The sequence below is a fragment of the Arachis hypogaea genome, chromosome 15, assembly GCF_003086295.3.
Source record: "Arachis hypogaea cultivar Tifrunner chromosome 15, arahy.Tifrunner.gnm2.J5K5, whole genome shotgun sequence".
In the NCBI taxonomy this organism is placed as follows: domain Eukaryota; kingdom Viridiplantae; phylum Streptophyta; class Magnoliopsida; order Fabales; family Fabaceae; genus Arachis; species Arachis hypogaea.
The window spans coordinates 102,685,222-102,696,449 of NC_092050.1; the positions used below are offsets into that span (position 1 = coordinate 102,685,222).

At 39.1% G+C, this 11,228-nt stretch overlaps 1 non-coding gene across 1 annotated transcript; it reads right to left on the minus strand.

Moving 5' to 3' along the window:
• Positions 1 to 10,580: 10,580 nt before the first annotated feature.
• On the minus strand, positions 10,581 to 10,688 carry LOC112753450 (small nucleolar RNA R71). The gene has a single exon (XR_003177838.1). It is a non-coding gene; the product is annotated as a small nucleolar RNA R71 (small nucleolar RNA).
• Positions 10,689 to 11,228: the final 540 nt, after the last annotated feature.

The following is an 11,228-nucleotide window of genomic DNA, read 5'->3' on the forward strand; positions in this document are numbered from 1 at the left end:
GGCACAGTTCTTACAAATTACTGGCACAGTACGTGATAAAGAAGTGGATCAGGATGTCTATAGATTATTATTGTTTCTATTTGCTGTAAAAGATCAAGCCAAGAGGTGGTTAAATAACCAACCCACAGCAAGCATATAAACATGGAGACAGTTATCAGACAAATTCCTGAATCAATTTTACCCTCCAAAAAGGATGACACAGCTAAGGCTGGACATCCAAGGCTTTAAACAAGAGGATTATGAATCCCTTTATAATGCCTGGGAGAGGTACAGAGGGATGCTAAGAAAATGCCCCTCTGAAATGTTTTCAGAGTGGGTACAGTTAGACATCTTCTACTATGGGCTTACAGAAAAAGCTCAGATGTCCCTAGACCACTCAGCTGGTGGATCTATACACATGAGAAAAACAATTGAAGAGGCTCAAGAACTCATAGATACAGTTGCTAGAAATTAACATCTGTACTCAAACAGTGAGTCCTCCATAAAAGAAGAGGCTATGGCAGTAACTACTGATCCCAATCCTCAAGAACAGATTGTTGAACTTAATCAGCAATTACTCCTTATCACAAAACAATTAGCAGAATTCAAAGAGATGCTCCAAGACACTAAAAATGCTAACAAGAATATAGAAGCACAATTGAATCAGACAAGACAGCAGCTATCTAAATAAATAACAGAAGAATGCCAAGCTGCCCAACTAAGGAGCGGGAAAACATTGAATAATTCAGTTCAAGGAAGCAAAAAGTCAAGAAAGGAACAAATGACAGAGGATGATCAACCCACTGCCTAAAATCCCTCTAAGGACAGCAATAGCCCAGAGAGGAATAATTCTGGCGTTCAAGCGCCAGAAAAGGGGGAAAAGTTGGCGTTAAACGCCCATTCCTTGCCCAGTTCTGGCGTTCAAACGCCAGAAAAGGGTGGGAAACTGGCGTTAAATGCCCATCCAGCACCCAATCCTGGCGTTCAAACGCCAATGAGGGATCAGACACCTGCAAGTGCTGATAGTAACCCCTCTAAGAAGGCTTCTCCAACCACTTCTGTAGGGAATAAACCTGCAGCAACTAAGGTTGAAGAATATAAAGACAAGATGCCTTATCCTCAGAAACTCCGCCAAGCGGAACAGGATAAATAATTTGCCCGCTTTGCAGACTATCTCAGGACTCTTGAAATAAGGATTCCATTTGCAGAGGCACTTGAGCAAATACCCTCTTATGCTAAGTTCATGAAAGAGATCTTAAGTCATAAGAAGGATTGGAGAGAAACTGAAAAAGTGTTTCTCACTGAAGAATGCAGTGCAGTCATTCTGAAAAGCTTACCAGAGAAGCTTTAAGATCCAGGAAGCTTTATGATACCATGCATATTAGAGGGTGTCTGTACCAAGACAGCCCTATGTGACCTTGGAGCAAGTATCAATCTAATACCTGCATCCACTATCAGAAAGCTTGGGTTGACTGAAGAAGTCAAACTAACCCGGATATGTCTTCAACTTGCTGATGGCTCCATTAAATATCCATCAGGCATCATTGAAGACATGATTGTCAAGGTTGGACCATTTGCCTTTCCCACTAACTTTGTAGTGCTGGAAATGGAGGAGCACAAGAGTACAACTCTCATTCTAGGAAGACCTTTCCTAGCAACTGGACGAACTCTTATTGATGTACAAAAAGGGGAAGTGACCCTGAGAGTCAATGAGGATGAGTTTAAGTTAAATGCTGTCAAAGCTATGCAGCATCTAGACACATCAAATGACTGCATGAGCACTGATATTATTGACTCTTTAGTGGAAGAGATCAATATGACTGCGAGTCTTGAATCAGAGCTAGAAGACATCTTTAAAGATGTTCAGCCTGATCTGGAGGAATCAGAGTAAATAAAAGTACCTCTAAAAATCCCTCAGGAAGAGGAGAAACCTCCTAAACCTGAGCTCAAACCACTACCACCATCCCTGAAATATGTATTTTTGGGAGAAGATGATACTTTTCCAATGATTATAAGCTCTGCTTTAAATCCACAGGAAGAGAAAGCACTAATTCAAGTGCTAAAGACACACAAGACAGCTCTTGGGTGGTCCATAAGTGATCTTAAGGGCATTAGCCCAGCAAGATGTATGCACAAGATCCTATTGGACGATGATGCTAAGCCAGTGGTTCAACCACAGAGGCGGCTAAATCCAGCCATGAAGGAAGTGGTGCAGAAAGAGGTCACTAAGTTGCTAGAGGCTGGGATTATTTATCCTATTTCTGATAGCCCTTGGGTGAGCCCTGTCCAAGTTGTTCCCAAGAAGGAAGGCATGACAGTGGTTCATAATGAAAAGAATGAACTGGTTCCCACAAGAACAGTTACAGGGTGGCGTATGTGTATTGATTACAGAAGGCTCAATACAGCCACCAGAAAGGATCATTTTCCTTTACCATTCATAGACCAAATGCTAGAAAGACTAGCAGGTCATGAATACTACTGCTTTTTGGATGGCTATTCAGGCTACAACCAAATTGCAGTGGATCCTCAAGACCAAGAGAAAACAGCATTCACATGTCCATCTGGAGTATTTACTTACAGAAGAATGCCTTTTGGTCTCTGCAATGCACCTGCAACCTTTCAGAGGTGCATGCTCTCTATTTTCTCTGATATAGTAGAGAAATTCTTGGAAGTCTTCATGGATGACTTCGCAGTATTTGGAGACTCATTCAGCTCCTGTCTTGATCATCTAGCACTTATCCTGAAAAGGTGCCTGATGAGCGGATAATTTATACGCTTTTTGACATTGTTTTTAGTATGTTTTTAGTAGAATCTAGTTACTTTTAGGGATGTTTTTAATAGATTTTGTGTTAAATTCACATTTCTGGACTTTACTATGAGTTTGTGTGTTTTTCTGTGATTTCAGGTATTTTCTGGCTGAAATTGAGGGACTTGAGCATAAATCAGATTCAGAGGTTGAAAAAGGACTGCTGATGCTGTTGGATTCTGACCTCCCTGCACTCAAAGTGGATTTTCTGGAGCTACAGAACTCGAAATGGCGCGCTTCCAATTGCGTTGGAAAGTAGACATCCAGGGCTTTCCAGAAATATATAATAGTCCATACTTTGGCCAAGAATAGACGACGTAAACTGGCGTTCAACGCCAGCCTTCTGCCCAATTCTGGCGTCCAGCGCCAGAAAAGGATCCAAAACCAGAGTTGAACGCCCAAACTGGCACAGAAACTAGCGTTCAACTCCACAAATGGCCTCTGCACGTGTAACACTCAAGCCCAAGCCCAAGCACACACCAAGTGGGCCCCGGAAGTGGATTTGTACATCAATTACTTACTCATGTAAACCCTAGTAGCTAGTTTATTATAAATAGGACCTTTTACTATTGTATTTGACATCTTTGGACGCCTGGTTCTTAGATCAGAGGGGCTGGCCATCTCGGCCATGCCTGGACCTTCACTTATGTATTTTCAAACGGTAGAGTTTCTACACTCCATAGATTAAGGTGTGGAGCTCTGCTGTTCCTCAAAGATTAATGCAAAGTACTACTGTTTTCTATTCAATTCTTCTTATTTCTCTTCTAAGATATCCATTCGCACCCAAGAACGTGATGAAGGTGATGATTATGTGTGACGCTCATTATCCTTCTCCCTTATGAACGCGTGCCTGACAAACACTTCTGTTCTACATGAATTAAGCTAGAATGAGTATCTCTTAGATCTCCTAACCAGAATCTTCATGGCGTAAGCTAGAATGATAGCGGCATTCAAGAGAATCCGGAAGGTCTAAACCTTGTCTGTGGTATTCCGAGTAGGATTCAATGATTGAATGACTGTGACGAGCTCCTAACTCGCGATTGCAGGGCGTTAGTGACAGACGCAAAAGGATAGTAAATCCTATTCCAGCATGATCGAGAACCGACAAATGAATAACCGACAGATGAACTCCCTTGTATTCAAAACTCAAGGACCTCCCTCTGCAACCATGGAGAGGAAGCAGGAAAAGCTTCTCTCCAAGCAGAGTCAACCAGAGCCCCCACAGTCAAACTCTAAGTTTGGTGTTGGAGAGTCTCAACAAAGCTCTGCACATCTGTGAGGCTCCATGAGAGCCCACTGTCAAGCTATTGACATTAAAGAAGCGCTTGTTGGGAGGCAACCCAATGTTTATCTAATTCTTATTTTTATTGTTTTTCATGTTTTCTTAGGTTCATGATCATGTGGAGTCACAAAATAAACAAAAAAAATCAAAAACGGAATCAAAAACAGCAGAAGAAAAATCACACCCTGGAGGAGCATCTGTCTGGCGTTCAAACGCCAGAACAGAGCATAGTTCTGGCGCTGAACGCCCAGAATGGGAGCATCCTGGCGCTGAACGCCCAGAACAAGCATGGTTCTGGCGTTCAACGCCAGAAATGGCAGCAAAGGGGCGTTGAACGCCCAAAATGGGCACCAACCTGGCGCTGAACGCCCAGAGTTGTGTGCAAGGGCATTTTGCATGCCTAAATTGGTGCAGGGATGTAAATGCCTTGACACCTCAAGATCTATGGACCTCACAGGATCACCTCAGGATCTGTGGACCCCACAGGATCCCCACCTACCTCCACTCACTCTCTTCTCTCTTCTCAATCATCTATTCCCAATAAACACTCTTCCCTATTAACTCTTTACCACTCACATCCAAACACCCACTTTCCTTCAAAATTCAACATCTCTTTCCCACCCAATCCCACCCATATGGCCGAATACACATCTCCCTCCATCTCCTCCATATCTTCTTCTTCTTCTATTCTTTCTTCTTTTGCTCGAGGGCGAGCAACATTCTAAGTTTGGTGTGGTAAAAAGCATAGCTTTTTTGTTTTTTTCCATAACCATTGATGGCACCTAAGGCCAGAGAAACCTCTAGAAAGAGGAAAGGGAAGACAAAAGCTTCCATCAAGGGTCTATAGCTCAGTGGTAGAACATTTGACTGCAAATCAAGAGATCCCTGAGATACCTCAGGGGATACATTTTCTTCCACACAATTATTGGAAGCAACTAAGGGTGGAACATCAAGAGCACTCCATCATCCTTCATGAAATCAAAGAAGATCTAAAAGCAATGAAGGAGGAGCAGCTAAGACAAGAAAGAGACATAGAAGAGCTCAAGGACATCACTAAGGTGGATTCATTCCTTGTTCTTATTTCTTCTGTTTTTCGTTTTCTATGTTATGTGCTTATCTGTGTTTGTGTCTTCATTACATGATCATTAGTAGTTAGTAACTTTGTCTTAAAGTTATGAATGTCCTATGAATCTATCACCTCTCTTAAATAAAAACTGTTTTAAAAGAACAAGAAGTACATGAGTTTTGAATTTATCCTTGAACTTAGTTTAATTATATTAATGTGGTGATAATGCTTCTTGTTTTCTGAATGTATGCTTGAACAGTGCATATGTCTTTTGAAGTTGTTGTTTAAGAATGTTAAATATGTTGGCTCTTGAAAGAATGATGACTAGGAGACACGTTATTTGATAATCTGAAAAATCATAAAAATGATTCTTGAAGCAAGAAAAAGCAGCAAAGAACAAAGCTTGCAGAAAAAAAAAATATAGGCGAAAAAAAATAGAAAGAAAAAGAAAAAGCAAGCAGAAAAAGCCAAAAGCTCTTAAAACCAAGAGGCAAGAGCAAAAAGCCAATAACCCTTAAAACCAAAAGGCAAGGGCAAATAAAAAGGATCCCAAGGCTTTGAGCATCAGTGGATAGGAGGGCCTAAAGGAATAAAATCCTGGTCTAAGCGGCTAAACCAAGCTGTCCCTAACCATGTGCTTGTGGCGTGTAGGTGTCAAGTGAAAACTTGAGACTGAGCGGTTAAAGTCAAGGTCCAAAGCAAAAAAAGAGTGTGCTTAAGAACCCTGGACACCTCTAATTGGGGACTTTAGCAAAGCTGAGTCACAATCTGAAAAGGTTCACCCAATTATGTGTCTGTGGCATTTATGTATCCGGTGGTAATACTGGAAAACAAAATGCTTAGGGCCACGGCCAAGACTCATAAAGAAGCTGTGTTCAAAAATCATCATACTGAACTAGGAGAGTCAATAACACTATTCGAAATCTGAAGTTCCTATAGATGCCAATCATTCTAAACTTCAATGGATAAAGTGAGATGCCAAAACTATTCAAGAGGCAAAAAGCTATAAGTCCCGCTCATATGATTGAAGCTCTGTTTCATTGATAGTTTGGAATTTATAGTATATTCTATTCTTTTTTTCCTATTTTGATTTTCAGTTGCTTGGGGACAAGCAACAATTTAAGTTTGGTGTTGTGATGAGCGGATAATTTATACGCTTTTTGACATTGTTTTTAGTATGTTTTTAGTAGAATCTAGTTACTTTTAGGGATGTTTTTAATAGATTTTGTGTTAAATTCATATTTCTGGACTTTACTATGAGTTTGTGTGTTTTTCTGTGATTTCAGGTATTTTCTAGCTGAAATTGAGGGACTTGAGCAGAAATCAGATTCAGAGGTTGAAAAAGGACTGCTGATGCTGTTGGATTCTGACCTCCCTGCACTCAAAGTAGATTTTCTGGAGCTACAGACCTTGAAATGGCGCGCTTCCAATTGCGTTGGAAAGTAGACATCCAGGGCTTTCCGGCAATATATAATAGTCCATACTTTGGCCAAGAATAGACGACGTAAACTGGCGTTCAACACCAGCCTTCTGCCCAATTCTGGCGTCCAGCGCCAGAAAAGGATCCAAAACCAGAGTTGAACGCCCAAACTGGCACAGAAACTGGCGTTCAACTCCACAAATGGCCTCTGCACGTGTAACACTCAAGCCCAAGCCCAAGCACACACCAAGTGGGCCCCGGAAGTGGATTTGTACATCAATTACTTACTCATGTAAACCCTAGTAGCTAGTTTATTATAAATAGGACCTTTTACTATTGTATTTGACATCTTTGGACGCCTGGTTCTTAGATCAGAGGGGCTGGCCATCTCGGCCATGCCTGGACCTTCACTTATGTATTTTCAAACGGTAGAGTTTCTACACTCCATAGATTAAGGTGTGGAGCTCTGCTGTTCCTCAAAGATTAATGCAAAGTACTACTGTTTTCTATTCAATTCTTCTTATTTCTCTTCTAAGATATCCATTCGCACCCAAGAACGTGATGAAGGTGATGATTATGTGTGACGCTCATTATCCTTCTCCCTTATAAACGCGTGCCTGACAAACACTTCTGTTCTACATGAATTAAGCTAGAATGAGTATCTCTTAGATCTCCTAACCAGAATCTTCGTGGCGTAAGCTAGAATGATGGCGGCATTCAAGAGAATCCGGAAGGTCTAAACCTTGTCTGTGGTATTCCGAGTAGGATTCAATGATTGAATGACTGTGACGAGCTCCTAACTCACGATTGCAGGGCGTTAGTGACAGACGCAAAAGGATAGTAAATCCTATTCCAGCATGATCGAGAACCGACAGATGAATAGCCGTGCCGTGACAGGGTGCATGAGCATATTATTCACTGAGAGGATAAGATGAAGCCATTGACAAGGGTGATGCCTCCAGACGATTAGCCGTGCCGTGACAGGGCATTGGATCATTTTCCCGAGAGATGACCGAAAGTAGCCATTGACAGTGGTGATGTATCACATAAAGCCAGCCATGGAAAGGAGTGAGACTGATTGGATGAAGATAGCAGGAAAGCAGAGGTCCAGAGGAACGAAAAGCATCTCCATTCACTTATCTGAAATTCCTACCAATGATTTACATAAGTATCTCTATCCCTATTTTATTATATAATATTCGAAAACACCATTATCACTTTATATCTGCCTGACTGAGATTTACAAGGTGACCATAGCTTGCTTCATACCAACAATCTCCGTGGGATTCGACCCTTACTCACGTAAGGTATTACTTGGACGACCCAGTGCACTTGCTGGTTAGTTGTATCGAAGTTGTGACAACTATGAATTAAGATCAGAGTACCAAGCTTTGGAGCCATTACCAGGATTTGTTCGAGCCTGGAGATCACAATTTCGTGCACCAAGTTTTTGGCGCCGTTGCCGGGGATTGTTTGAGTCTTCTGCAAGCTTTTGGTCCGGTAACATCAGTGCCAGATTCCCTTTTGATCCGGCAACAGCACCAAGTTTTTGGCGCCGTTGCCGGGGATTGTTTGAGTTTGGACAACTGACGGCTCATCTTGTTGCTCAGATTAGGTAATTTTCTTTTTCTTTTTCTTTTCAAAAAATTTTTCAAAAATATTTTCAAAATTTTATCATCTGTTTTCGAAAAAAAAAAATAAAAATGTTTTCAAAAATTTATTCAAAATTTTTAAGAATGAATTCTAGTGTTTCATGAAGCATGTGAAGCCTGGCTGGCTGTAAAGCCATGTCTAAATTCTTTTGGACTGAGGCTTCCAAACCATCAGAGGCAAGTTACATGCTTGGTAAATGATGAGCAGCAATTTGTTATCAAGAGCAATATACTCTGGTGTTACATGCTGAAGCTTGGCTGGCCATTGGCCATGTCTAGTGTTTTGGATTGGAGCTTTCTTTGAAAGCTTGGCTGGCTAGTGAGCCATGTCTAATTCCTGGACTGAAGCTTTAGACTAAGAATGCAAGATTCCTGGAATTCATATTAAAAATTTTGGAATCCTTATTTTCTTTTTCAATTAATTTTCGAAAATCCAAAAAAATTAGAAAATCATAAAAATCAAAAATATTTTATGTTTCTTGTTTGAGTCATGAGTCACATTATAAGTTTGGTGTCACTTGCATATGCATCTTGCATTTTTCGAAAATATCATGCATTCATAGTGTTCTTCATGATCTTCAAGTTGTTCTTGGTAAGTCTTCTTGTTTGATCTTGATGATTTTTTGTTTTGTGTTGTATGTTATTTTTCATATGCATTCTTGAATTCTTAGTGCGTAAGCATTAAAGAATTCTAAGTTTGGTGTCTTGCATGTTTTCTTTGCATTAAAAATTTTTCAAAAATGTGTTCTTGATGTTCATCATGATATTCATAATGTTCTTGGTGTTCATCTTGACATTCATAGCATTATTGCATGCATTCATTGTTTTGATCTAAAAATTTCATGCATTGCATAATTTTCATGTTTTTCATAAAAATTTCAAAAATCAAAAAATATCTTTCCTTTTTTCTCTCATCAAATTCGAAAATTGAGTTGACTTTTTCAAAAAATTTTTTAAATTCAAATTGTTTCTCATGAGTCAAATCAAATTTTCAATTTGAAAATCTTATCTTTTTCAAAATCTTTTTCAAAAATCAAACCTTTTTCAAAATTTTTAGTTATTTTCGAAAATTCCAAAAATATTTTCCAAAAATCTTTTTCTTATTTTTATAACTAATTTTCGAAAATAACAATAGCAATTAATGTTTTGATTCAAAAATTCCAAGTTTGTTACTTACTTGTTAAGAAAGATTCAAACTTTAAGTTCTAGAATCATATCTTGTGATTTCTTATGAATCAAGTCATTAATTGTGATTTTAAAAATCAAATCTTTTTCAAAACTAACTTCAATCATATCTTTTCAAAAATATCTTCTTATCTTATCTTTTTCAAAAATATCTTTTCAAAATATCTATTCTAACCTCCTAACTACTTATCTTTTCAAAATTGGTTTTCAAAATTTGTTTCAACTAACTAACTAACTTTTTGTTTGTTTCTTAACTTTTTCAAAACCACCTAACTAACTCTCCCTCTCAATTTTCGAAAATATCCTCCCCTTTTTCAAAAATTTCTTTTTAATTAACTAATTATTTTTATTTTTTATTTCAAAAAAAAATTTTCGAAAAATACTAACTAATTTTTCAAAAACCATTTTCAAAAATCACTAACCCCTTTTCAAAAATGATTTTCGAAAATTCCCTCCTTCTCTCTCATCCTATTCTATTTATTCATTCATTAACTAACATCTCTTCCTCACATCATCACCAAATTCGAACCCCCTCTTCTATCTGTGTTCAAATTTCTTCCTCTTTTCTTCTACTCACATAAGGGATCCCTATACTGTGGTATAAAGGATCTCTATTATTATTATTATTATTTTTCTGTCCATTCTTCCTTGTATTATGAGCAGGAGCAAGGATAAGAACATTCTTGTGGAAGCAGATCCAGAACCTGAAAGGATTCTGAAGAGAAAATTAAAGAGAAGCTAAAATACAACAATCCAGAGAAAACCTTTCAGAAATTTTCGAACAGGAAGAGGAGATGGCAGCCGAAAATAATAATAATGCAAGGAGGATGCTTGGTGACTTTACTGCACCTAATTCCAATTTACATGGAAGAAGCATCTCCATTCCTGCCATTGGAGCAAACAACTTTGAGCTGAAACCTCAATTAGTTTCTCTGATGCAGCAGAACTGCAAGTTTCATGGACTTCCATCTGAAGATCCTTTTCAGTTCTTAACTGAATTCTTGCAGATATGTGATACTGTTAAGACTAATGGAATAGATCCTGAAGTCTACAGGCTCATGCTTTTCCCTTTTGCTGTAAGAGACAGAGCTAGATTATGGTTGGATTCTCAACCTAAAGACAGCCTGAACTCTTGGGATAAGCTGGTCACGGCTTTCTTAGCCAAGTACTTTCCTCCTCAAAAGCTGAGCAAGCTTAGAGCTGATGTTCAAACCTTCAGACAGAAAGAAGGTGAATCTCTCTATGAAGCTTGGGAAAGATACAAACAGTTGACCAAAAAGTGTCCTTCTGACATGCTTTCAGAATGGACCATCCTGGATATATTCTATGATGGTTTATCTGAGCTATCAAAGATGTCACTGGACACTTCTGTAGGTGGATCCATTCACCTAAAGAAAACGCCTGCAGAAGCTCAAGAACTCATTGACATGGTTGCTAATAACCAGTTCATGTACACTTCTGAAAGGAATCCTGTAATCAATGGGACGCCTATGAAGAAGGGAGTTCTTGAGGTTGATACTCTGAATGCCATATTGGCACAGAACAAAATATTGACTCAGCAAGTCAATATGATCTCTCAGAGTCTGCATGGAATGCAAGCTGCATCCAACAGTACTCAAGAGGCATCTTCTAAAGAGGAAGCCTATGATCCTGAGAACCCTGCAATAGCAGAGGTAAATTATTTAGGTGAACCTTATGGAAACACCTATAACTCAACATGGAGAAATCATCCAAATTTCTCATGGAAGGATCAGAAGCCTCAACAAGGCTTTAATAATGGTGGAAGAAACAGGTTTAGCAATAGCAAGCCTTTTCCATCATCAACTCAGCAACAGACA